Consider the following 27,980-nt stretch of genomic DNA (forward strand, 5'->3'; position numbering starts at 1 on the left):
TCAACAACACTTTTTTCTAGATTTTTTTATTGTTAAGGACAAATTTGGATCTCTTTTCTTCCTTCTCCCTGCAATCTCAAATGTGTCAAAAGAAAGAACATTTCTACCATTGTTGTCAGAAACAAGATGCAAATAACTTGCCACCATCAAATACCAGTGTTCTTTTTACCAGAGCGCAGCACACCAAGGGTAACAGATCGCTAAGTACCACCCAGTGCCCGGAAGTCCAAAGGCCCAATTATCTCCACCCTAGGAGAGCAGGGCAAGCTGTACTCTGTTTTATAAGGACTGTTGTGCTTCTGATAGCAAAAAAAAAAAAAAAAAAAAAAAAAACCAATCTCCTGGTTCTTAAGTGGCTTTGGGGACATCAAGAACCGCAGCCCTAGAAAGAATAGAACTCATGTGGTCAAATATTTTCATTCATGTCAGGCTTCAAAACCTGGGTCACAAAGAAATTGGAGTAACCACTGAAGCAAAGAGGATGGAAATTTCCTGGATGCTGGGCATCAGAAAGTGACAATGAAAGTCGCTCAGTCATGTCTGACTCTTCGCGACCCCACGGACTAGTCCATGGGATTCTCCAGGCCAGAATACTGGAGTGGATTGCCATTCCCTTCTCCAGGGGATCTTCCCTATCTAGGGATCGAGCCCAGGTCTCCCGTATTGCAGGCAGGTTCTTTACCAACTGAGCCATCAGGTAAGGGGTCCCCACTCTTGGGAGGCATTGGAAACTTGAGGTGACTAGAAGCACAGCACTAGAAGAGGCCAACCGTCCATGAACAGGCAGGAACCAAAGGGGTAGGGATGCTGCTGGAAAGCTACCCAGGGGCCAGGCCAGGGGTAGGGCTGGTGGGAGCAGACTCAGGCCCACGTAATGATGGGAGGCTCTGCTACATATGGTTCCAGCCCCACCACTCACTAGCCATGTGGTCCCAGGCAAGTTATAAATGATCCTTGAGCCTCAGTGTCCTCATCTGTAAAGGTGAAATTATAAAAGGTGAATGTACGTCATCGGGTTGTTGTGAGGACTGTTGTTGTTTGGTTGCTAAGTCATGTTCAACTCTTAGTGACCCATGGATTATAGCCTGCCAGGCTCCTCTGTCCATGGGATTTCCCAGGGAAGAATACTGGAGTGAGTAGCCATTCTTTTCTCCAGGGGATCTTCCCGAGTCAGGAATCAAATCCATGTCTCCTGAATTGGCAGGTGAATTCTTTACCATTGAGTCACTTGAGAAGTCCATTTGAGGATTAAACGATCTAATACACATAAAAGCACCTAGAACAAGGCTCAGCACCAAGTGCTCAATAGTTATTACTGTTGGACCATCAGGCCAGTGGGTAGTGAACCATATGAGGTAGAACATTTCATGAGTATAAAGACATGCTGTTCTGATGATCTAATCAATTGCTGTGAGAATGTGCCTCCCTTTATTGTATCTGTTTCCTTCATGTTCCACCCTGCCCTACCCTAGCCTTCTTCTTTGGCTAAATACCCCTTCAATAGGTCTTCAGAGGACATGATTTCCAGTTCCTTCTCTCTTAGGTCATTCTCCTTAGAACAAGTTCAAATTGCATTTCAAATGTCCATTTCTAAAGCCAGTTCGCACTCAAACCTACATTCCAAGGACAAAATGAATCACCTCCACCGCTGACTTATCCACTTGAATTTCTGGGACTTCAGACTGCAATTCTCGGGTCTGCGGAGCCAGCACACATGGCCTCCTGAGCTCCCTGCTTGCAGGAGATGCCTGGCCCTCTCGTGCCTCTGATAGAGGAATCTAAGTACTTGGAGTGTCCTCTTTGCCCAGCCAACCTGGAGGGGCTCCCGCAGAGGGGAGGGCAGCAGCCTCCACTGCCCCTGCCCTCGTAGGGTGTGCCCTGCCCAGGCTGCGCTTGGACCACTATGCACCACCTGTCTGCTCTGCTCTGCTCACAGAAACCCCTGTGATGGGCTCCTTCCCCCAGCACCCGGGCCTTACAAATGGGCTCTTTAGCCCAGGAGAGGAGAGACCATCCAGGAAGGATATGGCTCTACTGCCCGTGGCATCACTGGGGACAAGGGTGTTGTTTTGCTGCCCATGTAGATCTTTAAAACCACAGCTACACTCAAGGCCAGAAATAGAAGACACGCCCAGCCTGCTCTGGCATTTGTTCTCCTGCCAGGACCGAAAGGGCACGCTTCCACAAGAGACGCCCGGCCAGCTGTGCGAATGACAGCCCCAGGGAAGGGGCTGAGGAGAAGGTACAGCAGACGGGGCCCAGGCCCCCTTGCCCGTCTCCCTCCATTCCCAGGCAATTCTGCCCACAAGTCCAAACCCAGACCCCCAGCTTCTGAGAAACCCTTGTGGGCAGATGGCAATATTTTCTTTCTCCAGATGATGCCAACTGCTAAGGGGCCCCTCCAATAAAGGGCTAGTGTTCTCCCTGGAAACACAGGCTACAATTGTGCTCTGCTTAAATCTGGCTCTGTTCCCTGATTCCCGAGTCCTGCTGGCTTCCCCCAGCCTCCACCCCGCCCAGGGAAGACACTACCGGAGCACGGGGGCAACCAGGAACGCATCAGCATATTTATGTGTACTTACTGGTTCAAAAATGAACATTGTTTTTACAATGGATAGGTCATCTGAAATCTGCCACCTGAAAGTCTTTCTTTGTTTCTCTCATCCACTCAGATGTCTAACCAAAAGAGGGAAATACATATTTTCTTTTTCCTCTTTTTAACAAAAAGGAAACCAATATAAGCCAAAGTGATTTGACTTAGCTCAGTAGTAAACATACAAATGGGGAGCTTCGTTGTGACTCAGTGGTAAAGAATCCGCCCGCCAATGCAGGAGACACGAGTTCAATCCCTGGTCCAGGAAGATCCCACATACCACAGAGCAACTAAGCCTGTGGGATACACCTACTGAGCCTGTGCTCTAGAACTGGGAAATCGCCAACTATTGAGCTCATGCACAGAAACTACTAAAGCTCATGCCCCCTAGAGCCCATGCTCCGCAACAAGAGAAGCCACAACAATGAGAGGCCCACACACCGCAATGAAGAGCATCCCCGGATCGCCGTAACGAGAGAAAAGCTCATACAGCAATGTGTCTGTACAACACAGCAAAAAACACATAAATATAAAAATAGATAAAATTATTTTTAAAAACATACAAATGAGAGCATCCTTTTTCTTGGAATGTAATCTTTCACCTTCCTGCAGGTCATGTGACACATCTACCTTGAGGGGGTGCCTTGCTCCCCTCAAAAAGCACAAGTACTCACCTTACCTGGATAAACAAAAGAGTTCACTGAAGTGGTTGTCCCTGAAACAGAGAGTAGACCCTAGTACCAATTTCAGCCTCTGGAATTCTAGAAGGCAGAAAGAGCAACTTGCTAGTAATTTCAAAATCCAGACTCTACCAGGTATTTCCAAAAATTAAGCCAGTCATCCCCAAAGCAATTAGTCCAGTCCAGTTCCTTTCGCTTTTTTTTTTTTTTTTTTTTCTTTTGCCTGACGGAGTCTTTACCTTGGCTTCCCAGGTAGCTCAGCTGGTAAAGAAACCACCTGCAGTGCAGGAGATCCTGGTTCGATTCCTGAGTTGGGAAGTTCCCCTGGAGAAGGGATAGGCTAACCACTCCAGTATTCTTAGGTTTCCCTGGTGGCTCAGACAGTAAAGAATCCACATGCTATGAGGGAGACCTGGGTTCAATCCCTGGGTTGGGAAGATCCCCTGGAGGAGGGTATGGCAACCCACTCCAGTATTCTTGCCCGGAGAATCCCATGGACAGAGGAGCCTGGTGGGCTACAGTTCATGGGGTCACAAAGAGTCAGACATGACTGAGAGACAGCACATATAGTATCAGTACATCAAGTAGTAACATGCTCTTGAATTCAATCATCTAGTAATTTTGATTAAGAGAAACTAAAAGCAGCCCAAACAATTATCCTAGTACCCATTGTTCCAATCTTTAGTCAGAAAGGACTATTTTAAGGCTGGCTGCTGCATCACATAGGTTACAAATTACTATTTACTATTTTTTCATGGATAAAGACAGTGACTTTCAAAAGATTTAGGGGAAAAATTAATCCCTTCCTTTCTTAAGAAAATTGAGGTTTTAAAAACTATATCTAAGAAAGAAAAAGTCAGTACCAATATACATATGCTGCTTGAGCAAAAAGGCAAGTGACCTGAACACAGGCCTCAGAGAGTTTTCCTATTGCACTGCAGTCACTATGGGGGTAAGGTGACCCTAAACTCTCACACTTGGGTGAAATACAAAATGCTTTTCCTAGGTCTGTGCCTGTCGTAAAGGCATTCTCTTTATTAGCAAATTCATTGAAATGGGAAAGTTTGAGCATATCACCTTTGTTCAGGACCAAAGCTGTTTTCATCCCCAAATACAAAACTGAGGACTAGGCGGGGGGAGGGGGGGTCTTTAGGCTGAAGCTGTTTGTGATGAAGTCCTCATTAGACCAGCTCCTGGGACGCCTTTTTCTCTCCATTCTTTCTTGCATCCTGTCCAATCCCATGTGTGAAGAACCAATCAACATGTCCTGACCTTGGTGGAAAAAACAGGATTTTTACCCTCCGCTCTTGCTACCTTCTCTCACCATAATTCTATGCATCTTTCTTTCCTCTCTCTTGGTACAAGCTGTGGCCAGTGCTCCTCCATTCACAGCAGTCCAAGGCATTTGTGTCCAGTCCTGTATCAGGGCACACTTGGTACGGTAACTCTTCTAGGCTAATGCTACAGGACTAGAGGACAAAACAAGCCACATGAAGTACAATAAAGCAGATGTGCGGGGGAAGGTGAGGGACATGTTACTGGAATCTTTTCTTTGTTCAGTTCAGTTCAGTCACTTAGCCGTGTCCAACTCTCTGCGACCCCATGAACTGCAGCATGCCAGGCCTCCCTGTCCATCACCAACTCCCGGAGTATAACCAAACTCATCTCCATTGAGGCAGTGATGCCATCCAACCATCTCATCTTCTGTCATCCCCTTCTCCTCCTGCCTTCAATCTTTCCCAGCAACAGGGTCATTTCAAATGAGTCAGCTCTTCTCATCAGGTGGCCAAAGTGTTGGAGTTTCAGCTTCAACATCAGTCCTTCCAATGAACACTCAGGACTGATCTCCTTTAGGATGGACTGGTTGGATCTCCTTGCAGTCCAAGGGACTCTCAGAGTCTTCTCCAACACCACAGTTCAAAAGCATCAATTCTTTGGTGCTCAGCCTTCTTTACAGTCCAACTCTCACATCCATACATGACCACTAGAAAAACCATAGCCTTGACTAGAAGGACCTTTGTTGACAAAGTAATGTCTCTGCTTTTTAATATGCTGTCTAGGTTGGTCATAACTTTCCTTCCAAGGAGTAAGCGTCTTTTAATTTCATGGCTGCAATCATCATCTGCAGTGATTTTAGAGCCCCCAAAAATAAAGTCAGCCACTGTTTTCTTTGTTACTATATCCAAACCCACAAGTTCTCCCCAGTGTCATCTGGGAGATACACCAGTCCACTTCCAATGCTTCAGATGAAATGGGCTTCAAAAGAATCCACCAAATTCGATGCCCTGACTTGTCTCCACAGGATGGGCCACATTCTCTATCCTAATTCCAGTGCTGGCCCAAATATTCCTGAAGGTTCATTAACTCTTATTAGATATTCCACAAATCCCAGACTTTCTGAGTTGGCATAGAGTAGTTGGGAAAGCAATGACTGCAGAATCAAGAAGACTCAGATTAGAATCCTTGAGAAGCTGCCCACTAGTTATGGGCAGGTTCCTCTCCTGGAGTTTCCCCATTTGCAAATGAAGCAATATCTACTAATCCAAGAGTTTCTGTAAGGACTGCATGCTAGCCTACAAGTGTCAGGTAAATCTGTATTATCCTTCAGAATTCATTTCCCACCACCACTGGCACAGCCCTAATTCTTTTACAACTTTCTAAAGCATAACAGCCAAACTATGGCTTGCCAGTCTTCAACAAGCCAGGCCCCCTCCATGCATTCTGAGTGCTCTGCTACATCATTTACAGGAATGCAACTCTGTCTCCTCTCCTCTCCAACTTACACTTCTCAGTGATCAAGAATTACTTCTGTCACTATTCCCAGTGTTTGAAAACTGAACAGTTAAGAAAAAGTACATCATAATATGATAATGAGAATTCTATCAATGGGAGTCTACCCTTACACCCATGAGTTAAAATTTTACTTCTCATAATTGACATCAGTAATTAAATGAATTCAGAATAAAAGAGCTTTTTAAAAATAGCAATGCTATTTATATACTATTTTATTTCCATAAGACTTCAGTTAGCTTCACGGTTAACAAAAATGTTCAAATACAGAATCCTATTACTTCCTCCATTCATTTGACACATATTTATTGGATTTATTGGCTATAGATATGCCAACATGTGCTAGGTGCTGGGCACTGGATGGTGGACACAACCTACAAGAACTCAGTTCCCTGGAAGAGGAAAGAGATAATTCATCAGTAAGAAGGCTCACCTTTCTTGCATGTTCAAAATACTTGTGAAATTGGAATTTATCTTATAAATGCCATGGGCTAGGCCATGTCTGTGAGATTGATCAGATGTACCCATATTATCATCACTTCAATTGAGTTAAGTGCACTGTTGAGACTGCCTGGGCCCAGCTTAACTGCTGGTTAAAATGTTTTCAAAATGACTAAGCTTTGATTTTTCAGGCAAAAATGCATCAAGATGGTGGTAAGGCATAAATTTGATATTTATTATGGGAGAAATGACTGCCATCCCCTAATTTCTTACAAGATAACAAACAGATATTTTATGGAAAGATAATTACAATATATGAAGTCATGCTGTACTGATACATGAGGACTGTCCACACTCTAAGCAAAGCAACTGACAGTAGGAGAAACTGCCAAATCCTCAAAATAGATGAAAGAACTCTCAAAGCAATAAGAGGCTACTGTGAACAATTCATGCATGGCCCAGGCAGGACTATCATTAAGGCATCCATGTCACAGTTTAATTTGTAGCTTTCTTTTTCCCTTTTTAGTGGTATATAAAACAATCATACTATCCATGGCATGTTATATTCAAGGAACCCAGGTCTCCCACATTGCAGGCGGATTCTTTATCAGCTGAGCCACAAGGGAAGCCCAAGAATACTAGAGTGGGTAGCCTATCTCTTCTCCAGCGGATCTTCCCGACCCAGGAATCAAACCGGGGTCTCCTGCATTGCAGGCAGATTCTTTACCAACTGAGCTATCAGGGAAGCCCTAGTGAAATACTGCAATAAACTCAAAAGCTTTTGCACAGCAACGGAAGTCATAAACAAAATGAAAAGACAACCCACAGAATAGGAGAAAATATTTGCAAACAATATGACCAACAAGGGATTAATCTCCAAAATTTACAAACAGCTCATGCAGCTTAATACATTAAAAAAAAAAAAAAACCCAAATAACTCAATTTTTTAAAATGAGCATAAGACCTAAATAGATATTTCTCCAAAGAAGACATACAGATGGCCAACAGGCACATGAAAAGAGGCTTAATATTGCTAATTATTAGAGAACTGCAAATCAAAACTACAATGAGATATCATTTCGCACCAGTCAGAATGGTCATCATCAAAAAGTCTACAAATAATAAATGCTGGACAGGGTGTGAAGAAAAAGGAACCCTCCTACACTGTTGGTGGAAATGTAAATTGGGATAGCTGGTATGGAGAAAAGTATGAAAGTTCCTTAGAAAACTAAAAGTAGAACTACTCTATGATCCAGAAATCCACTCCTGGGCATATATCTGTAGAAAACCATGACCTGAAAGGATTCATGCACCCCTCATGTTCCTTGCAGCACTGTTTCTAAAGCCAACACATGGAAACAACATAAATATCCATCAACAGAGGAATGTGTGGTATAAAGAAGATGGAATAAAGAAGATGTGGTACACATATACAATAGAATACTACTCAGACATTAAAAAGAAAAAACCAATGCCATTTACAGCAACATGGATGTAACTAGAGATTATCATTCTAAGTGAAGTAAGTCAGAAAGACAGATATCATGTGAATAGCACTTATATTTGGAATCTAAAATACAGCACAAATGAACCTATCTATAAAACAGAGACAGACTTGTAGACCTAGGGAACAGACGTGAAGTTGCCAAAAGGCGGAGGGAGGCAGGAAAGGGATGGATCAGGAGTTTGGGGCTGGTAGATGCAAACTATTATATACAGGATGGATAAATAACAAAGTCCTACTGTATAGCACAGGGAACTGTATTCAATATCCTATAATAAACCATAATGGAAAAGGATATAAAAAAAGAATGTATATATGTATATATCTGAGTCACTTTGCTATACAGTAGAGATTGGCACAACATGGTAAATCAACTGTAGTCCAATAGAAAATAAAAATTAAAAGCAAGCAAAAACAAGTAATCAGAACAAAATTTTTCCAGGTCTTGAAAATGTTATAGCCAGATGCTGCCATAGGGAATACCAGTACAACCTACTCTGTATAGACAGGCAGGAAAGGCCTCCCTGAGGAGCTGCAGTCCAAGAGAAGCCAGCCCTGCAGAGAGCCAGCAGAATATTCTAAGCAAAGGGAACCAGTAGTGCAAAGGTCCTGCAGTAGGAAAGAGGTTATATGTTCTGGGAGAATTTTATCACTGCATACAAAGCTCTGGCCTGCTCAGAAGCCCATGACAACATCATAAGGCCACAAATCAGCCCAACACATAGCAAACATTACACAGTGGTCCTCACTTACCTGTGGTTTCACTTTCCTCAGTTTCAGTTAACTTCGGTCAATCACCATCTGTAAATATTAAAGGGAAATTCCAGAAACAGTTCATATGTTCTAAAGTGCACATTGTTTTGAGTAGCATGTTGAAATCTTGCACCCTCCCATCCCATCCCATCCACAATATGAATAGTCCCTTTGTCGAGCACATCCATACTACATATGCTATCTGCCCATTAGTATAGGAAAAAACAGTACATATAGGATTTGGAACCATCCAGTTTCAGGCATTCCCTGGGGTCTTGGAATGCATCCCTCATGGATAAGGGGTCGGGGACTACTGTAATAAAAATAATTTGAAACTTCTATAAATATTTATTATACTTCACCCTGATAAATATGTGGAGTCTAACATAGTCTAATTCTTCTGGTAAAGGCAATGCCCATTGGCATCATCACCCACAAAGAAATTCAATAGCAAATAACCATAAGTGGAAAAAATGAAAAACCAGTTCAGATAAGGCAAATCTCACTTTTCTGCCTCTTTAGCTTGAGTGCTTTATTCTCCTATTCACTTCTCTTGGTGTCCTTCACAACCCTACACTTTGCAGAAATGCCATAAATTCCTTCAAACCAGTAGATGGCTTAGTTTGGGATATTTACAAGAATTTAGAAGCAAATTAACCTCAAATTCACCAGAATATTGATAAATAAACTAGTTAATTTCCCATAGTAAATTGGCCTGCTCTGTTGGTTTGCTTACTTTCAGACACTTAGACTGATCTTCCAGGATTCCCTTTTAAGAGCTGTTCCTTTTTCAAGAGCTTAGAATCCTTTTCCAGACAGCAATAATAACCACTATTCACCTGAGGCACTACAGTTTCTGAAATAAGTTTCACACACACTATCCTGCATCATCTTCACACCCTCTCTATGATACAGGTACTAAGTTCCATCGGCAGACAAGGAAACTGAAGCTGGGGCCAGGACAAGCGACTTTCAGAGCAAAGATGAAAGCCCAACTCAGGGCCCTTTCATGTCCTTAAGTAGGTCACATGACTTCACAAGGAGCCAAAATAGATGTTCAAGTGGGGCTGCTAGATAAAATATGAGACATCCAATAAATTTAAATTCAGAGAATGAACAATTTTTAGTATAACTATGTCCCAAGTATTGCATGGTGCATACTCATACTAAAAACTATTCACTGCTTATCTGAAGTTCATATCTAACTGGGAGTCCTGTGCTTGGATTTGCTAAATCCTACCAGTCACATGGATGTGCGCACCTTTGGACCAGTCTGTATAGTTACCATTTCTTTCTTTTCCAACCAAATAAGGAATCTGGTTTGTGTGTTTGTTTTGACCATAAGGGGAAAAAAGACACTGTCTTCATTGATGCATGCATGATTTCTCTAGTTGCAGTGAGTGGGGGCAACTTTCTATCTGCAGTGCATGGGCTTCTCATTGTGGTGGCTTCTCCTATTGCAGAGCCCAGGCTCCACGGCACACAGGCTCAGTAGTTATGGCTTGAGAGTTTTAGAGCACAGGCTCAGTAGTTGTGGCACTTGGGTTTAGTTGCTCTAAGCAAGTGGGACCTTCCTCAACCAGGGATTGAACCCATGACTCCTGCATTAGCAGGTAAATTCTTAACTACTGAACCACCAGAGAAGCCCTAAATAAGGAATTCTTTAACTTAAGCGTCCATAAACTCTCTGGGGACCTATGGATAGAATTCAGGAACGTTCATGAACTTGAGTGGGAAAAATTATCTCTTCACTAACCTTTAACTAGAATTGAACATTTCTTTTGATTATGAACATAGGCAACCAAGCAAAACAGATCACATTATGGTTGTTGCAAATATTTCCAAATATAATTTATGTTCACAACAACTTCAAAATTACGGTTGTTATTAGATTGGCTGCTGGATCTTATTTAATGCATGATGCAATTTGTATTCCTCTGGAAGCAGATAGAGAGACAGAATTCAGTGTTCAGAGGTTTATTAGGGAGGGCCTTTGGGATCCATGCTTACTAAGGGAGGAGAAAGAAGCAGAAGCAGGTAGGGGAGCAGTCGAGCCTCAGTAGAGACCCAGAAGCTTTGGTCAACAGCACAGTCAGCTCTGGATGTCAAGTGGGCTGTCAGAATCACCCCCATTAACCAAGATGGCCCGCCTTTAACGCTCACCTCCACCGTCACTGGCCATGTGGATGACCTTGGGTGAGGCTCTTCTCTGCAACTAAAGCAGACCCTGAAGGACCAGTAACTGAAGGCCACTTGCTGATCACACTGCCAGCATCCAGGGCAGCATGTCCTTCCTAGATGGGCATCTGGACAGTGCACTGCCAGGACCACTTAGATAAAGGAACTCTATAGGTATCATGGTATTTTATGTCCTACATTTGAAATCAGTTCCTAGGCTTCATCAGGCTGCCAAAGGGATTCACAGAACAAAATGGTTAAGAACCTCTTAGCTGTCATTTCTCTAAACCCCTTCTCCTCCCCCTTTGCTAGCCCATCACAGCACCACAGTTACCAGTCACATATCCCCAAAACATTCCTCTTCAGTCCAATACCTCAAACCCATCGAGGCTGGAAGAGGCCTGAGAAGGTCATTTTCTTCTCCATCACTGTCTCCAAATTTTTCTCTTATTTTCAGGCTTTTATACATGTTTCCACCTTTTCCTCTCTTCCACCTATACCCACCCCATCCCCACCCCATTCCCTGCCTGTGTTGAACCTGGATGCAGACCTCACTGTGCTCCCTCCACTGAGCACTTCTCACGTTGCTGGCCTGCTGCCTCCTCTGCCTTCTCCACTGACCATCAGCCCCAGAGGACAGGACCATGACCATGACGGGACAGCTCATCTCTGCTGCACCACCGGTGCCAAGCACAGTGTAGGCATGTCATGTGTCTTTACGGCAAGAGGAAGAGGGAGGGAGGGAAGGAAGGACTGTGGCCTGCTGTGTCAGTCTCAATCATATCTCACCATAAAACAGGGGACCCCAACCCCCAGGCCGTGGACCAGTACCAGTCCTCAGTTAGGAATCAGACTGCACAGCGGGAGACGAGCAGTGGGCAAGCAAGCGAAGGTGCATCTGCCACTCCCTATAGCTCGTGTTATCGCCCGAGCCATCCTCCCCACCACTTCATCCATTAAAAAACTGTCTCCCATGAAACCGGCCCCTGGTGCCAAAAAGGCTGGGACTGCTACCTTAAAGGATTCTGGCCGTTCCACCCCTCTTTTCGGTCTGTGCACTGGCTTTTCCTCCCCACGAGTTAGCCCAGAGCTCTATGTTCCCTGTTTTCACCGATGCACGGCTTGCACTGGGCCATCCACCCCGTGTACTCTTCTTACCGGCATGTTTTATATAAAGGGACCCAGCCTCTGTGGTTGGTGATAACTAATAGTGCAAAGCCCAAAAAAGTGTAGGGAAGAAATAAGGAACTAATTTCCAGCTAATTCACCAACTTGGTCATCATCCCCAAACAGACTGACTCTGCTGTATTCCAAGGAATAGCATCCCCTCAGACCAAGGGGCCCCACACCTTGAAAGCTGGCTCCTCAGGCTTCTGCTGGAATCAAGCAGGCCTCTTCTCCCACAGACTGGTCACTGAGCCATCAGTGACCTGAGAGCCATCAGACTCTGAGCCTCCACTCCTCCACCTGCTCGAGTTAGGTGCCGATGCTGCCTGTGCAAGGCTCTTGGCTCTCGGGGACCGAATGGAATTATCTTCCCAAGTGCCTGGCTCTCAGTAGCCCTTATTAAATGGGTGCTCCATCATCTCTCTTTTCCAACCCAGCCACTCATCAGACAGCACAGACCTGCCATATGGAGGACAGGCACTTTCTCATTAGCTCACAACCTTCTGCAGCTTCCTAACCAGAAACCTTGCTGGCATCTCTAGTTTTTGTCCCAGCCAAGTAGCCCACCAGCAAAGCAGCACAAACAAGTGCCCATAGAGTGTGAGTACCAAACCAAGCTGTGAGAGACATGCGGGGAGCAGAGCCAGAGGCTCTCTCTGAACCACGGATGCCCCCCGCCCACACCTCATCTGCGGCCCAGGCAGCCTTTCCATAAGGGAGAGAACAGGGTTCTTAAGAAAAATCGTCTCTTTCCAAGCTGCATTCTCACAGAGAATGATAAATGCCCCACACATTCTCCTGGATCTCACTGTCCCAATGTGTGCAAAGACTCCTATTAGTTTATTTAATCTACAAGTATACCACCCTGAACACGCCCGATCTTGGCTGATCTTGGAACCTAAGCAGGTTTGGGCATGGTTAGTACTTGGATGGGAGACCTCCTGGGAATACCAGGTGCTGTAGGTTTTTGGGCTTCCCTCATAGCTCAGTCGGTAAAGAATCTGCCTGCAATGCAGGAGACCCAGATTCAACTCCTAGGTCAGGAAGATCCTCTGGAGAAGGAAATGGCAAGCACTCCAGTATTCTCACCTGGAGAATTCCATGGACAGAGGAGCCTGGCAGGCTACAGTCCATGCGATCGCAAGAGTGGGACATGACTTAGCGACTAAACCACCACTATACAAGTAATAGAAAGCTGAACCCTCCACATGCCAGGCAATGTGCTAAAGACTTTACAAAGTTATTATTTAATATAAAGTACTATTGTAATGGGATTCCATGGTGGCTCAGAAGTAGAGATCCACCTGCCAGTGCAGGAGATGTGGGTTCAATCTCTGGGTTGGGAAGATCCCCTGGAGAAGGAAATGGAAACACACTCCAATATTCTTGTCTGGGAAATCCCATGGACAGAGGAACATAGCGGGCTACAACTCGTGGGGTTGCAAGAGAGTCAAACACAGCTTCGTGACTAAACAACGGCTACTGTAAGGCTGTGAGCACTGTGTCCACCTTATTTACTGGTTTATTCCTGGTATCTAACCTAGCACATAATTAATTAAGAAAGGAAGGAGGAAAGGAGAGAGGGAGAAAGAAAAAGGATCTATGTGTGTATGAGTGAATGGATCATGAATGAAGGGAGATGATACTAATAAAATGCCTGGGACATTGTTGGCACTCAAGAAATAGTAGCTTTCTCACTCTTCTACTGTCTTCGTACTTGATCCAGCCTCAGCAGGACATCTAGACACATCCTACCGAATCAAGCCTCCTGTACACTTTGTTACTCTCCCTCGCTTCACGGATGAGGGAGTTGAGGTTCTGAGGAGGTGGCTCAGATATGGCAAAGGCCACAAGGTCACTTTATCTTGTGGCCAGGCCTGGGACTTTGTCTCCCTCACTAGAAACCTCAATGTCTTCAGAAATGACAAGAGCACCTGTAGGACAGATGGGTATCCTCATGGAGGCCCTTCAGTCTAGTTTCTGATGACCTGCACCAGGCTGGTCCACAGGCAGCTGTCCTGAAACTCACACCACCAATGATGTGGCCGATGGAGTCCATGAGGACGACAGCGCTTCCTTCTGGCTGTCACCTAATGGATACACTAATGGACACACACAGAGTGCTGGCACACAGCATCTCACTGCAGCATCTCAATAACCATGCCTGGAAGGCGTCATTATTATGCATCTTTTAGAGATGAGTCCGTTGGGGCTTAGGTAAGAGACTCTCCAGAGTCACTCAACTAATGCCTGGAAGAATCAAAACTAGAATCCAAGACTCCTGACTTCCCATCCTGGGTTTTCTCCTCTGCACTACAGAAAAAGGTACGAAAGATGAATTAAATAACCACACATTCATATGTAATTCTACCATGTTTCCAGCTGAGATGTTTCTAGCTGCTGATCCAACTCAAAGTTATCCTTCAGTTCTCTCCTGTGATTCCTTCTTAGTCCCTGGAAAGGGAGAGTGAGGAAAGGAGAGTAACTGAGTCCTCATTAAATGTGCGCCTTTAACTCAAAGAAACGCAGGCAATAACTTATCCCACTGCATCTGCCATGGGGCTCTCCAGTGATGATGGCAGATCCTTCAGGGACATGAACCACGAATATCCCATCCAAAGGTTAGGCTCCAGGGTGGGGGAAGGGAGAACTATAAGTAGAGCAGACTTTAAGCAGGTGGGACCCACTGTGCCCACAGGATGCCCTCTCGTTGGTTTGCATGAATTAGTGCTAGATTGGAGCTAACAGACAACTGACAATACGCATTAGAAGTCTTTTAAAAGTTCAAGTCATTCAGCCTATAGTTTTACTTCCAGGAATTTATTCAAAAAGGTATGAATCTGGGTTATAGAAAGAGGTCCATAAATAGGAAGGACTGAATCACGTGTTGTTTATATTTGGGGGGAGGGGAATGGACATACCTTAAACAACAGCAGTAGAAGACTGGAAAAATAATTCTGACACGACTACACTTTGAAATTCTTTGTGGACATTAAAGCCAATTATTGATGCCATGAGAAATGTCCAAGACAAAACATCAAGTTGTAAAATCAGGACTCTACTTAAGAAATATGGATATATTTATGTACACACAATTTTCCGTATATATATACATGCAGCACATATCTCATTTTTAAAAACTAGACAGAAACCATAATCCAATGAGTATCTTTTATTGTAGGATTACAAATCATTTTAGATATTTTTCTTTGTACTTTTAGTGTGTCTATTTTTTAAGTTTTCTACAATGAACATTTATTCCTTTTTTAATTTAAAAAAAAAAACTTCGGTTTTTGGTTTATTTTGTATTTTTAAGAGAGAAAAGCCCATTCAAGTCAGAGGCAGGGAGAGATATGAAAAATAAGGACAGAGGTCTTTGAGCCAGGAAGGTCCCAGGAAGGTGGATGGATAACCCAAGGAGGCTGAGCCAGCCAGGCTGCTTGGGCACACCACAGGGATCAAAGGCCATGGAGTGACTTCTCTAGATTCAGTAGTCTTTTCAGAAGGCAGATGGAGATTTGTGCCAATCCCATCCCATCTTAAAGTGGTCTGGCTGTGGAGTTGGAGCCTTAGCAGATGCACATGACTTGGAGTCAGGTACCAAACATGTGCTGAGCATCTGCTGCATGAGGTACAAGGTGGGAAGTGGGGATGAAATGTGAAACCATAGGCCCTCTCCTCAAGATGCTTGCAGTCAGCATGAGGAAGTGAGATGGTCATAAAAAGAGGAACTACCACAATGGGTCTGTATAGTCAAAGCTGTGGTTTTTCCAGTAGTCATGTACAAATGTGAGAGTTGGACCATAAAGATGGCTGAGAGCTGAAGAATTGATGCTTTCAAACTGTGGGGCTGAAAAAGGCTCTTGAGGGTCCCTTGGGCTACAAGGAGATCCAACCAGTCAAAAAGGAAATCAACCCTGAATATTCATTGGAAGGACTGTGCTAAAGCTGAAGCTCCAATACTTTACCCACCTGATGCAAAAAAGCTGACTCATTGGAATAGATCCTGATGTTAGAAAAGACTGAAGGCAGGAGAAGGGGATGACAGAGGATGTGATATTTGGATGGCATCACCAACTCAATGGACATGAGTTTGAGCAAACTCTGGGAGATGGTGAAGGACAGGGAAGCCTGGTGTGCTTCAGTCGGTGGGGTTGCAGAGAGTCAGACACAACTGAGCGACTAAACCACCACCACCACCACAATGGGGCTCACTCAGCAAACATTCTCCAGACCTCAGGGCCAAAGTGCTTCCACCTCCATTAAACTAGGCAAAACAAAATACACTAACCCAAAAAAATGTCACCAGAAAAAGGTACTTAGCAAAGATGACACAGAGAAGCACACAGAAACAAAAATCTCATCTTGTCCAAACTGATGACCATTTCATCCCAAAGAACAGTCCACATTTCTCGGGCCTCTTGCCCCCGAAGAAGTCCAGTTTTCACAGCCCAGGGCCCCAGATTCCACTCAGCACCACCGGGAATCAAGGAGTATATCTAATGGAAGCTTGGCAGATTCAGGTTTCTCGACAACTGCACATCCCTTTCTGACAAGGAGCCATTTTGAAAGATGACACTCCCTTAATGTGAATTTGCAGCCTGCCCCATTAAGGAGGCTTCCTTCAGAAAACATTTTTAGGGCAACCCTGTTCCAGACACTTGCTCCCAAGGACAAACTAGAATAAACTCTGCACCAGCTCAAACCTTTCAGAGCTCTTTGATGATCAGAATCAAGGGAAAATATTAGAACGCGTGTGAGTAATCCAAATATTCTCAACAGCCTTCAAAGCAAACCGTTCTTCTTTACTCTGGGAAGCACGGCTCAAGCAAAGCTGGCCCATTTGGCCCTAATTCCCATTAGCTAAGCCAATCCCTTAAAAAACAAACAGACCTGAGAACAATGGGAGGAAGTCAAAGGTAAGAGGAGGAAAAGGGAAGAGGAAATAGGTACATGAAAGAAGGGGCCGGAGGACTGGAAAACAGACTGCAATTAGCATGTGCCTCATTTTATTACAAAAAGGAATGAGGGCTCAAATCCCACAGCCCCCTCAAAGAAACTGCTTGAGCTCATGCCTGTGCAACCACGGAGTCTGAGGAGCCTGGAGGTAGCCGGTATCTGTGTCCTGTCTCCACTCACAAATGGCCAGGCACTGGCCTCACCACATGAAACCGCCTTTCTCTAGGGTGTGGAAAGAGGGGTGTTTCCACTTCCAAACCTCAAAGCCATTTGCTCTCAGATAAACAAACATCTCCTCTGCCTCTGCCAGCTTCGCCCAGCCGGAAAGTCGTAATGCTAAATTAGTAGCATTTCAATCACATCTGTGACAAGTTGGCGACAGGCTGGGGTATGATGAGTGGAGCAATCAGCTGTTGTTACAGGAAGGAGGCATGTGGACAGAATAATAACAGAGTGGTATAGTAATAATCATCATTGTAATGGTCCCCATTTACATAACATTTTTAATTGCCAGGATAACCAAATGCGCAAGAGCGCCCGTTTGCTGTCAGACAGACCTGAAACAGAAGGCCTGCACGTCTGCTTTCTAGTGCTGTGGCCCGGAGCTACTTTCTTGACCTTTCTGAGCCTCGGTTTTCCATCTTTAAAAGGATAATGACCTCTGTTTTGTAAGGCCATTTGGAGGTTTGAATGAAATAATGTCTGTAAGGCATTTATACAACATTACAAGTATCCTAGTTGTAGTAATGTTGGTATTATAAGTAGCATTTTTATTATTTCACCCAGTCTTAAGTGCTGTTTCATTTTGCCCTTAATCTCACATAGGAGAGAAAGTTTTAACACTATTTGGCTGAAAGTAAAATAGAGACCCAGAAAGGTTAAATGTCTCTCCATGTAAAGATGAGTAAGAAAAAAGATGGGGAAGAAAGAACTGTGTGTTACTTTCGTGTCTGCAACAAATTGCTACAAATTTAATGGCTTAAGATATTTTGCTGTTGTTGTCACTAAATCATGTCCGATTGTTTTGTGACCCCATGGACTATAGCCTGCCAGGCTCCTCTGTCCATGGGATTTCCCAGGCAAGAATACTGGAGTGGGTTGCCGTTTCCTTTTCCAGGGGATTTTCCAACCCAGAGATTGAACCCATGTATCCTGCACTGACAGGCAGATTCTGTACCATCTGAGCCGCCAGGGATACCCTAAGATATTTAGCACAAGTTATTACCTGACAGCTAGACAAGTTGAAAGTCCTAAAATGATAGTGTCAGTGGGGCTGTGTTGCTTCTAAATACTCTGAAGAGAGAATCTATTCCCTTGTCTTTTTCAGTTTCTAGAGGCTGTCTGCAGTCCTTGGTTTGTGGCCTCTTCCAATATGTTCAAAGCCAGCAGCCTAAGAAACCACGTGGCTACCTTGGGCCCGTCTAGATAATTCAGGGTCACTTCCTCATCTCAAGATTCTTAATTTAATCCCATCAGCAAAGCCCCTTTTGCCATATAAGTTAACATACACAGGTTCTGGAGATCAGGATATGGACAACTCTGGGGAAGGGTCATTAGTCAGCCTACCACAGACCGAGTCCTGTTCTGCAGAATATAACCATTAGGATTTGGTTGGGGTTTTATTTCTGTTTTTGTTTTGCTTAAAACTATTTATTTATTTAGCAAACATTCTGTGCAGGGCACATTTATAATTTATAACCTGTTCCTCTCTAGGCGTAACCACATCAGAATCAAGCTTCATTAGTGTGAAATAGAAGAGATCTGTACATACATAACCTAAAACATCACTGAAACCCAGACTTTAAATGTGAAAAGAACTTTGAGAGATCATTAGCCAAAACTCATATTTTATACCGGGGCAAACTCAGACCCAGAGAAGTAATATGATGTCCCCAATGTCAAAGAGTGAGTTTATGAGATGGTTTGAGACCCTGAATTAGACCTGGAGGAATAAAAGCAAACTGAGAGACATCTTGGAGACAAATATCACCTGGCTGGAAATTAAGTTAAAGAGGTGTAGGAATCAGAGGTGCCTGAAGTTCATAGCATGGGAGTGTCATGAGCTCAGGATATATAGCAGAGGAAACATGTTTTCTAGGGACAATAATGTATTTAATGTGTTCTGGAACTTGGACCTCTTTTTGTAGGACTGTGAAATTTCCAGTACTCTTTCTTGTTATGTACTCTCACAACTATGGGCATGAAACTGTAGTCTTCATCTGATAATCACTGATCACTGCCTTTTTTTTTTTTTTTTAAGTGATATACTTTATTTTTTAGAGCACTTTTAGGTTACAACAAAATTGAGCAGAAAGTACAGAGTTCCAACATATCTCCTTTTCCCACACCCAACTTCCCCCACAGTCAACAGCCTGCACCTGAACAGCACACTCATTACATTTGGGGAATCTACACGACATACCGTCACCCAGAGCCCATAGTTAACATTAAGGTTCATTCTCGGTGTGTTACATCCTCTGAGTTTTGACAAAAGTTTAATGACATGTATCTACCATTGTTGTATCCTACAGAGTAGTTTCACTGCCCTAGAAATCCTCTTTGCACCACCTATTCACCCCTCCCTCCCCCTGTCCCCAGCCCCGGTTACCAATTATGTTTTTACTGTGTCTATAGATTTGCAGGCAGTGCTTTTTCTTTCCTGCTGACACTGAGTTAGGCCTCGGGCTGCTTTTAAGATTTTTCTCTTAATCCCTGATTTTAAGCAATTTGATTATGCTGTGCTTCAGCACAGTTTTGTTGTTGTTGTTGTTTGTTTGTTTTTCATGTTTGTTAACATCTATGTGCTTAAAGTTTTCATCAAATCTGGACACTTCTCTGCCATTGTTTCGTCAAGCATTTTTTTATGTCCCCTCTTTCTTCTTTGGAATTTCCAGTTACATGAACGCGAGACCATCTTCAATTGTTCACAGCTCCCTACTGTGCTGTTCACTTATTTTCGGTCTTGTTTTCTGTGTTTCACTTTGGAAAGCTTCTACTGCTAGGCCTTCAAGTCCACTGACCCTCCCTTCTGCAATGTCTATTCTGTTAATCCCACCCAGTGTATTGTTCATCTCAGACATTATTTTCAATCTCTAGAAGTTCAATCTGTATTTTTTTATATCTTCCACACTTCTTACCATGCTTACATGTCTTCCACCTTCTTGAATATATAAAACATAGTTACAACAACTGTTTTAATGTTGGGTTTTTCTCATTATAGGTTGTATTTTCCTACTTCTTTGCATGCCTGGTACTTTTAGCTTAGAGAAGACAGTATGAATTTTACCTTGTTAGTGCTACATATTCTTGTATTAAACATTCTCTAGCTTTGTTCTGGGATGCAGTTAAACTATTTTACAGCAATCTTTTTGAGGAGTGCTTTAAAACTTTATTGGATAGGACCAGTGCAACCTTAAGGGCTAATTTACCTTACTCTGGAAGTGATAGCCTTTTATTTTTTTTATTATCTGTTTATTTATTTGGTCATGTTGGGTCAGGTCTTAGTTGCAGCTTGCAGGATCTTTATTGCATGTGGGATCTTTCACTGTGGCACAGGCTTAGCTGTGAGCTTGGGATCCTAATTCCCCAACCAGGGATCAAACCCATGTACCCTGCATTGAAAGGTGGATTCTTTTTTTTTTCTTTTTCCTTTTCCTTTATTTATTTATTTTTTTTCAGTGGGTTTTGTCATACATTGATATGAATCAGCCATAGAGTTACATGTATTCCCCATCCCGATCCCCGCTCCCACCTCCCTCTCCACCCGATTCCTCTGGGTCTTCCCAGTGCACCAGGCCCGAGCACTTGTCTCATGCATCCCACCTGGGCTGGTGATCTGTTTCACCATAGATAATATACATGCTGTTCTTTCAAAACATCCCACCCTCACCTTCTCCCACAGAGTTCAAAAGTCTGTTCTGTACTTCTGTGTCTCTTTTTCTGTTTTGCATATAGGGTTGTCGTTACCATCTTTCTAAATTCCATATGTATGTGTTAGTATGCTGTAATGTTCTTTATCTTTCTGGCTTACTTCACTCTGTATAATGGGCTTCAGTTTCATCCATCTCATTAGAACTGGTTCAAATGAATTCTTTTTAACGGCTGAGTAATATTCCATGGTGTATATGTACCACAGCTTCCTTATCCATTCATTTGCTGATGGGCATCTAGGTTGCTTCCATGTCCTGGCTATTATAAACAGTGCTGCGATGAACATTGGGGTGCACGTGTCTGAAAGGTGGATTCTTAACCACTGAGCCACCAGGGGAATCCCAGGAAGTGATAACTGGGAAGTGAATAATTTAGTCAATGCCTTATGTTTACATGTTTTTTTCACCTCTGCTGGTGGAACACAACTCCTCCCAGCCTCTGTGAGTGCCAGGGGACTGTTCCCCTCGATCCTTTCTGCTCATTCTTTTCCAGCCTCACAAAGATTCCTCACATGCCTGTGCTAATCTCTGTCAGCTGAAGACTAAAGGGAGGCCCTCTGCAGCTCTCTAGAGCTCTCGCCTCCTAACACTCTTCTCCATAAGCTCAAACTGCCTCAGAATTGCCTCCCAGCTTTCTCTCCCCCTCCAGTGGAAGGGGCCTGTGAGATGAAAACTCTCCTTATGTTGCAAAATGGTCAAGCTCTCTGCATTCATCTCTCCTCTCTGTCATATGCTTAAAACAAGTATTTGAAAACTGCTTAAGTATACTTTGCCCAGTTGTTATAAGGTGAGAAAATCAATCTGAATTCTTTTTTTTTTTTTTTTAATGCACATCATACATTAATGCTGGGTTTCCATGGTGGCTCAGACAGTAAAGTATCCAGGGAGACCCAGGTTTGATCTCTGGGTTGGGAAGATCCCCTGAAGAAGGGAATGGCAACCCACTCCAGCATTCTTGCCTGGAGAATTTCATGGACAGAGGAGTCTGGCAGACTACCATCCATGGGGTCACAGAGTCAGACACAACTGAGTGGCTTTCACTTCACATATGTTAATAATCAAGACAATTCAGCTGTTTTTCTCAAGTATGTTTCAGAGTTAGCATATAACCCATATGTGACACTATTGCTGTGTTTTTAGTCATTTTATATTTAAGAGTCCAAAATATATTATAGTCATAAAATATTAATGTTTGTGAATGTCAACCAGTTTTTAATTTATATTCCTTCAGAAACACAATATCCTTGTCATACACACTAACCCATATCACTGAAAACAACCAAAGATGATAATTCACAAACAGTCTCACCTCCACATAAAAGTATTAAATTGCCCTGAAAACCTGTAGGTCAAGTTCTCAACCTTTGAAAACAAGCAAAAATGTTCCAGAGCATGTCACTGCAGCCATGTATTTGAGCTCTGTACTTACACATTGTTTTATATATTTGTACATATTTATAGCTTTAGATTTGAGACCTGAATTCTTACTCCATCCTGGTTGACAGCAGAAGTCCTTTGGTATACACTCATGAATACTAGAATTTGGGCTGGCTCTCTTAAAACCATTCAACCAATCTCAACCCTGTATTAACCCTGTATTAAGATTCTTAACAAGACTGCTGATGTTATTAACAATTACAAAATACCATGCCCCACACTATCCATTACCACACTGAAGTCTCCCTTCAGCACCATATTTAAGTAGAATTGTTCACTACCTCACCTCATCCTCTTAAAAAAGGAAAGTTCCCTGATGTTTTAATAAAGACCTAACATTTCTTTGGCACAAGCCCCAGGCCTCTTGCCTCTCGCTCTCTGAGGGTTGTACCCCTCTCTACATTACATGACACAACACTCAGCTGAACAATATTCCATCAAACCATTATTGTCACAACACTCCACATCCTCACCCAGAAGGGCCTATAGCCCTCAGCCTCTCCCGTGACAAAATCAAATCCAAGATTCAACCCTAAAAATACCTTTCTTTTCTGAAGCAAACCCCTTTGGAAGTCTCACAAGATTTTAAAAGAGAATCTGCAGACTGTAAGTTGCAGTTTGAGAACTGCAGCCTTAGAGAATGTCAGGGATGTTTGCAGCCCTGCCCACAGTTCCAGGAAACACCCTTTGTGTGTGAGCGCCTTTCCCACACAGATGTGAGAATGAGGCTATGACCTTGGAAACGGAACACAGGAAGACAGAAACCCTGCTGAGCATGTTCTCGCTCTGACATTAGACAAAAAACATCCATAGGCTGGATCTGCTGTCACAGTCCAATAAAACAATAACATGTAAGCATTTCAAAGTGATTTCACTGACATCCTCACCTGACCCTGCAAAAAGTCTGTAAGCAAGAGAGGCTGGCAGAACAGTTCCCAGCAAAACATGAGGAAAGTGAGCCTCAGTGGTGTGAATGAGGTCAGATGGCTACTTGGTGACAGAGTAAGACCCTGAACTTCTAGGGTCTTCTAACTCTAGGTCAAGAACTCCTCCCATTAAGCCCTGCTTCTTCTCTCCCTGTATTAGAAAGCAACCTCCGGATTTCGTGTGGATCCGAGGCCAGGGTTTCTCCACTGCAGCTCTACTGACATTCGGGGCTGGACAATTCTTTTCAGATGTGAGGGTGGAGGGCACTAGCCTGTGCGCTGCAGGATATTCAGCAGCACCGCTGGCCCCCACTCACTAGATACCAGTAGCACCTCCACTCCGACTCCTGACAACTAACAATATCTCTAAATGCTACCATATCATCCAGTGTCCCCTTCAGGGAAGAGAGAAAGGGAGACCAAAAAGAGTACCCCTCAGTTGAAAAGCACTGTCCTAAATGATGCCTAAGAATGCTGTGCCTGTGACTGAGGGGGTGTCGGGGACAAAGTTTGTTCTGTAAAAGGAGAGACAGAAAAGCAAAAGAGGGACTTGTGCTTATCCAATGAGTCTGGGGCCTGGAACCCAGCAGCGAGGTACAGAGAATTGTTCAGCACCTGGGAGTTAGCTAGAAGGTTCTCTCCTTGGCCATACCCTGAAGTTAAGCTCTTGTGTTCTCATTCCCCACCCCTTGAGGTTCAGCTAACTCTGAGTGGCCCAAACTAGTTTCCAAGGAGACATTTCCAGGAGGCAACACAGAATTAGTTAACCTGACCAGAGGCAGTATAACACAGTATTATAGTTATGATGCAGGTTCTGTTCAGGCAACACCATGGATGAACAACACATATTATTAAGTGAGTGAAGTTAGGCATAAAAAAAAGCACATGCTATATGAACCCACTTACCCAAGTACAAGAACAGGCAACACTAATCTCTGGTGACAGAAGTCAGACAGTGACTAAGTCTGCAGTGGTATTACCTGGAGACAGATTTCAGAGGACCATCTGGAAACAGAAATGTTCTGTCTTGCTCTAGGTGGCGGCTACAAGGTTGTAAACAGAGGTGGAAACTCAGAGGTCTACATTTAAAATTTGTGCACCTTACTGTGCATGAATTATACTTCAGATAAATAGATAAGCTTTATCACCTCCATAAAGAATGTCCACTTTGGAGCCAGGCTGCCCGGGTTTGGAGAGGACTCTCCTACCTCAGAGGATTTTGTGAGCGGTCAATAAACTGTGTGGGGTACAAGAAGTACACAGTGAGTATTAGCATCGTTATAATTAAAGGGACCACACTTCTAACCAGCAGGCAAAGCTAAGGATTAGGAGAGGTGATTCTGCATGGAACTAACTCCTCTCAATGTTATGTGGCAGCCTGGATGGGAGGGGAGTTTGAAGCAGAGTGGACATACATATACACATATACATACGTCTGAGTCCCTTTGCTGTTCACTTGGAAAAATCATAACAATGTTAATTGGCTATACTCCAATACAAAATTTAACAAATTATTAAATAAACTGAAAAATAAAAGGAGAGGCGCCTCTAGGCCCCTCTGTCGTCCCCTCCTTCCACCCTGTCACTGCGTTGAAGACAGAGTGGTCCATGTGGCTGAGGCACAACAACTCAATTAATCCCTTTCCTTTGTAGGTACCCCCCCCCCCCACCCCGTCATCAAGACAGACACATCTGCCATTATTCTGTCTTGCTTAGCTCCTCTGGAATTCTCTCAGGAGGCGTACTTAGGCTCTACAGAGCTGTCTACAGAGCTCTTCATCAATAGACTGAATATTTACAGAACACAGCATTTCTGATCAAATAGTTCATTCCGCTGAAGACGGGGGTATTGTACTGTGTCCCCTTACAAGTTATTTTTGGCAGAAGCAGCCCTGGCTCTTATCATCCATTTCTTTACGTTTTAAGGGCTTGCATTAGAAGAACTGCTGTGAAACAGATGAAATGAGAAGCAGATGGGATCGCTCTGTACCTTTCTCCCAGCTGTTTCTTGGTAGATTTACTCCCAATATCCTTGTCACTATTTGCTCTTGCTATCTTTTATTCTTCTCTTTGAAAAGTGGTTCAGTCCATAGGAAATAAACACAAGATTATGTACAAAGAGCATTCAATGGTGTGTCAGGAAACTTGGATGCTGGATCCATTATCCAGATGTGTGAGTGATTTATATGTGTTTTAACCTTTCTGCACCAGTTTTTGTTTTGTTTTAATCTGTTAGGTGAGTGACTATGGTTTATGAACATATATTAGCCGTGGAAGTCCTCCTAAAAACAAGACTCCCAGAAAAAAAAAAAAAAATTAAAACCTGAAAGCAGTGTTGTTTGGGTTAAAACAGAGGTGGACATCAGGAACCTACCCTCTCAAATTCTGCATCCCCTCCCCACCCCCCACAGCAGCCCCCAAAGTACCTCCACAGGGCCCCTAGGCTTAGGATCCTAGGAACACAATTTAAAAACCATTACATTTGGTCTTGTTTTTTTAAGTCATTTCTCAGCCAGGTAAAATACTGGGTTTTCTAAAGGGTCCTTCTTTCTATTTATTCCACAATTTTAATTCACAGACCCTCTGGACGTTAAGAAAACACATAAGTAAAATCCTATATGACATATCTGCATGGAAAAAGCTGGAAGGAAATACACCAAAAAATTAAGGATAGCCGTCATTTCTAAGTGATGAGAATATCATAGCAATGATCACAACAGATGTTGTGTGGTTCTCACGTTCTAGCATCACAACCCATAACCAACGTCTGAGAAGACCGTTATACCTCTCTGTTGGGCTGTGTCCCGCAGGCCTGCAGGTCCTGGAACAATACCTACACTGCGTACAGCCCACAGCAGACAAGATGAGGCAGCAGTGTTTGCTACTCAGGAGAGAAGGAGGCTGAGCTTCCCTGGTCACTCAGCAGTAAACAATCCTCCTGCCAAGCAGGAGACCTGGGTTCAATCCCTGGGTCAGGAAGATCCCCAGGAGAAGGAAATGGCAACCACTCCAGTACTCCTGCCTGGAAAATCCATGGATAGAGGAGCCTGGCAGGCTACAGTCCATGGGGTCGCAAAAGAGACAGACAGGACTTAGCAACTCAACAGCCACAAGAAGAGGAGGTTACCATCTGTAGGGGAGTTGACTTCAAGTGGGCTCACCAGTTACCAGGGACACCAGGACTTGGCCATGTCCCTCATAGACCCTCAGGTTAACAACCATCACAAGGCAGGTATTTCCCTTGCCTTCACTAGAGTAGCTTGTGGTTGTCACTCACTCATGTCCTACCCTTTTGCAACCCCATGAACTATAGCCCACCAGATTCCTATGTCCATGGGATTTCCAGGCCAGAATACTGCAGTGCGTGGCCATTTCCTTCTCCAAGGGATATTCCTAACCCAGGGATCAAACCTGGGTCTCCTGCATTGCAGGCAGAGTCTTTACTGCTGAGCCACCAGGGAAGCCAGAGCAGCTTCCAGACACAGATGAGCGTGCGTGCGGCTCTACAGGATACAGGCACGACGGAAAACACTTCTCAAATGGAATTTCCTCCAGCGTGTCCCATGAGATATCAGTCCCAGAAATGTTCAGCCACAAAAAGGTATGGGGGCAGGGGACAGGGACGACTTACCCCTACTCCAAAGCACAGTTGATGCTTAAACAACGCCGATCTGCATTAAATAGGCTTGAACTGTGCAAGTCCACTTACATGTGATTTTTTTCCTGTACTTATTTTACAGATCTTTAAATTAACTAAGTATGGGGGAAAGTTTGTGTTCAATTAGAGATCACAATATGGACTCAAAAGATCTAGGATTTGAGTCCTGATTCTATCTAAACTGCTTCAGCTTCCTGCCCCTGGGTGAGTCATTTATCTCCCTCTTTGTTTTTGAGGCAGAGATAGCAGGACACAGAGTTTCCACTGCATAGGGTGTTGGCACCCCAATCCCCACATTGTTCAAAGGTCAGCTCTAATCGAGTTTGAGAATCACAGCATACCATTTGTCCCTCCTAGAGATTAAATGCACAGGAAGTAGCATCTTAACGTCTCTGGCTAGCAGGAAGCCTGATTAATGTTGCTCAATACCACACCTCCCAAATTTATTTGACTACAGAACTCTTTCCCCCACAACCCCTATTAATATCTCAACAAATTTAATATGAGAACAGGCATCACAAAGGCAGTTTTTAAAAACTGAATTGTGAGGCTTGAAATAAATGAGGAAGGGCAAAAGAGGAGAGGAGAGAGAAAGAGATGATTTGGGATCTGGAGGACTTTGAGTTGAAGACAGAACAAAGGACTATTTATGATTCCAAAGAATGTCTGGAACTTTCTTCTTATCTACTAGTGCCTTTTTTTCCCAGCTCATTCCTAGAGAGTAGACAGAGGTGAGGATGACTGTTAGTAGTTGAATAGCTCACAGTGTGGAGTCCCTGCCTTTACCTCCCTCTTTCTCCCACAGTTGGCTGACTGTGACACATCTTTGCCTAGGAAAAGCAGAAAATTGAAATTATCCTGATAATTCAGTTCAGCAAATACCCTCCTCTGCAGCAGCCTTGTGAACACAGGTGCTTAGAGCATATAGATGCCTAAGACATGTACTGTTGTTGTTTAGTTGCTAA

The 27,980-nt window shown here is 43.7% G+C and overlaps 1 protein-coding gene and 1 pseudogene across 2 annotated transcripts in view; both read left to right on the forward strand.

Moving 5' to 3' along the window:
- The window catches only part of LIPC (lipase C, hepatic type), a 178,142-nt gene that overhangs the window by 104,671 nt on the left and 45,491 nt on the right, over window positions 1-27,980 (forward strand). The gene's annotated exons all lie outside the window — the stretch shown is intronic.
- On the forward strand, window positions 12,954-13,072 carry LOC133067469 (5S ribosomal RNA; annotated as a pseudogene).

This window comes from Dama dama, chromosome 12, assembly GCF_033118175.1.
Source record: "Dama dama isolate Ldn47 chromosome 12, ASM3311817v1, whole genome shotgun sequence".
Taxonomy (NCBI): Eukaryota; Metazoa; Chordata; class Mammalia; order Artiodactyla; family Cervidae; genus Dama; species Dama dama.